Genomic DNA, 3,505 nt, shown 5'->3' with positions numbered 1-3,505 from the left:
GCTCTACCGACTGAGCTAGCCGGGCCTACCTCCAAGGAAAACACCTCCCTTCAAAACGAAATGCTACATTATAAGACACACTCATGATACTGAGCACACTTTAGTACCCTGAAAGCTCCACCAACACTGGTGCAGTTCTTAGCTAGTATGGCTTGGGCTGTGCATTTCCAAAAGAACTCCAACCACCTATGTAAGGCTTGACCATACTGAGAGTAAGAACCTTTGACAAATCTCACCACGAGATCAAGTCATAAATATGGAGTCTAATTTGCACTTGTGCTAAAATCCAAGATATTCCACTACCTAACACCCATTTCAGCCGCTGTATCATGTTTTCCATCTCAGTTGTATTATAAGAGCCCATAGAGTACATCTTCACCGACAGCAAGTTCACTTGCATGCCAAATACAGACATTGTTTTTAGTTTAAACAAGTCAGTTTTTGTTTGTAGACCCATTGGATGAGAGGTGGCACATAAGTCCCCAACCAAAAGCTCATCCTTCGAGCCGGAGTTGAACCAGCGACCTAAGGATAACTGTCCTGTGAACCTACAGTCCTCCGCTCTACCAACTGAGCTATCGAAGGGACAGCAGGGTGCTCAGATGCTCCGCTTTTGCATTCAACAGTGGCTTAACAAAAATATGCTGCTCAATTGTTCCGCTTTTACAGTGGCTTAACAAAACTAGGCTCAAAGAGCCAACGACCAGGGAGAGGCTTAAGGTCAAAGGCCACGATGAGTGATGACCCCCCTGCAAAATTGTGGTCCAAGGGCCAACATTGAGGGGGGCCAGCTAATTCATTGCGCAACATGGAAAATCAACACTTTTAGGTCAAGACCTCAAGAGCTGAAATCGGAGGATGGACAATGGAAGGCCTTTGTATTCATGTCAGCTTGACCGAGTGACTAGGGAAAGCTGATCACGTCCAAGTATGGAGAATCTCTGTGGTATGAAGCTGTCAATCGGCCCCAACGAAAAGCACATCCTTCGAGCCGGAGTTGAACCAGCGACCTAAGGATAACTGTCCAGTGAACCTACAGTCCTCCACTCTACCAACTGAGCTATCGAAGGGACAGCAGGTTGCTCAGTTGCTCCGCTTTTGCATTGAACAGGCGCTCAAGGTAAAAGGCAAGGATAGTTGCTCTAAATCATTGACATTTCGTTAGCCTCATAGCATAATTGCCTAAGTCATTTTTTGGCCAAATTGAGATATTTGCCTAACTTTCCTCTCCTACCACTTCTGCATCACCTTGCCTTATTGGCTATGTCCTCAACCCATCAGAACATTTTTTAGAGTCCAAAATCACCATCTGCCTAAGTCATCTTTTTGACTTAGGCAGTTTTGCCACTATATACAAAGATGGCTGATCGCAGAAGAAAGCTGAACATAAGTGAAGCATTAGATCTTCTCTTCAATATATCTGGTAAGCTGGTTTATTCCTTCAACTTTCTAGACAGTAATACATTTAGGCCTAATGTACTCACAGTCAATTAAGGAGATTAGGAACTGTGTGTTTAAACTTTTAATCACATTTCTGTAACAAGATAGGCCTATGATGTAGTGGAAGAGCTAGCTAATGCTAGCAAAACTTAATTTTAAGTGTAAAGATATTTGTTTTGACTAGAAATAAAAGAAGTATTCTTGGTAATATGGAATCAAATCATGATGATTAAGTCTTTTTCATTTTAAGAATGTGTCTGTGGCATGTGGCATTATTTGATTTAATCATCAATCATCCTATTTGCATTTTCATTCTCATGATCTGCAAAATAGTGCACATAGCCTAATTCAAAATGCCTTGTCAATGCACTTTGTTGTTTTTTTATTATGGCATAATATGCAGTCATGAAAAAGAAAATGAAAATGGAACTAGTATGGTTGTTGATTAATTTTATTTATCAGTCAAATGGCTTAAAACCTCTTAAAAAAAACTCTTAATGCACGCTGTTCCTCACCAAGTGGGGAGCTAGCACCACTTCCTCCCGAATATTTTGAGCACCAGCCCTTAAACGTATATATTCATGTAATACATTGTTAGAAAGCTTAGATCGCCCCGATTAATTCAAGACCACCCACGGATTTTTTGGTTGCTCACAGCCCTCAGAGGATTAGCAGTTAGGTCGGCTAGCCGCTAAGCTAACGTATGATGCGTACATACCTTTCAAGTCTTCCCTTTATCCACAGCAAACATCTTAACGTATGGCACAAGACCTTTTGTACATGTGGTAGAGCAGGTTGCTTATTTATATTATTCCTTTTTTTGTATTTGGGGTGTAGTACCCCCGTTTTGTATTTGGGGTGTAGTACCCCCTCCTCCTGCTTTCTGCTCACCGTGCGTCGCCGTCCTCCTTTACGTTGATTACGGGGCGACGCCGGGGGGACAATTGGAACATTGGATGCAGGTGTGCGGACTCCTTCGCTCTCAGTAGTAGACTTGGCGTCGGTGGTGTGGCTGTGGTGGCGTTCGTGTAGCAAGGCAACAGGCCAGTGCATTTTCATACCCTCAGGTAAGTTTTGCAACAGCATTGGTTCTTGGCGTGCAATTGTATGGTAGCTGACAGGCTCTGTTTGCAGCGGTCGGCCTGTCTTCTGGCTGGAGATTGAGTGAGGGGAGAGTTGTCCTGGCAGTGTGTGTGTACGCGCACCCCCATGAGCCACACAGCGCTCTGTGAGCAGCACGGCGTTCGCTTCCTTGGTTAAATTGAGGTATGTTTGTTGGTTGCATTGCACGGCGCATTTGTGTAGTAGCATGGCTGATAAATTATTGACTTTGCAGTGGTTTTGTCGGCCGAAGTCGGAGGTGAGCCAAGCGTGGCCTTGAAGTTGGCTTTGTACACAGCATTCAGTTCCTACGGTAGGCCGTCTCATTTGTTTTTTTGTGCTTGTGGTACATGTGCCTTTTTCTAGCTGCTATTAACCATGACCTTGCACCTCTGATTGTTAACAGTTAAAGCTGTCTGTTGCTGTGTGTGTCCTCCTGTGTCGGAGCCCTGAAGCCTCCACGCCCCGCCAACTATCAGCTGACGCGGGCCCCTACGCCTCGTATGGGCGTCCTACTGCTGTTCTGTCTGGGTTATTTTGATTATTCATTATTTTCCAAAGTTTCTTTTGTTATTTAGTATTTTATTGTATTGTTTTCTTTTTGTTTTTCTGTGTGTGTGTGCAGGCCTTTTGCCTGCAGTGAACCCCGTTTCTGGATCTGTAAAGTTTGTTTCTTTTGTTTAATTTCTGAATTAATCAAATCAGGGGTTGTGTGAGTGTGTTGGTGTGAGTGGAGCCTAAAGAGCTTGTGTGTGTGGTGTATATTGTATTGTGCAGGTTCCCCATCTTTTACTGCCTGGCCTAATGGTTGTCTCTCTCTTTTGGACAGGTGCTGGCGGAGCCACTGGTGCAAGAGACTGGCTGATCCCGGTGGTGGCGGTTCCCCTCACTTTCCTGTACAGTAGTGCACTTTGTGGTGGACAATTTGTGTGGTTTTCACGTGTGGTGTAGCAATAGGACCCTT

The 3,505-nt window shown here is 44.3% G+C and overlaps 1 long non-coding RNA gene across 1 annotated transcript; it reads left to right on the top strand.

Moving 5' to 3' along the window:
* The first annotated feature begins 2,376 nt into the window (after positions 1 to 2,376).
* On the top strand, positions 2,377 to 3,196 carry LOC310990580. Its single transcript, XR_014595591.1, has 4 exons — positions 2,377 to 2,507; positions 2,575 to 2,706; positions 2,777 to 2,854; positions 2,948 to 3,196. It is a non-coding gene; the product is annotated as an uncharacterized lncRNA (long non-coding RNA).
* The last annotated feature ends 309 nt before the right edge of the window (positions 3,197 to 3,505 follow it).

Source organism: Trachurus trachurus (assembly GCF_905171665.1).
Source record: "Trachurus trachurus genome assembly, chromosome: 8".
NCBI lineage: Eukaryota > Metazoa > Chordata > Actinopteri > Carangiformes > Carangidae > Trachurus > Trachurus trachurus.
Note: the sequence above shows the minus strand (reverse complement) of the source record. Positions and strands in the feature narration are given on the sequence as shown.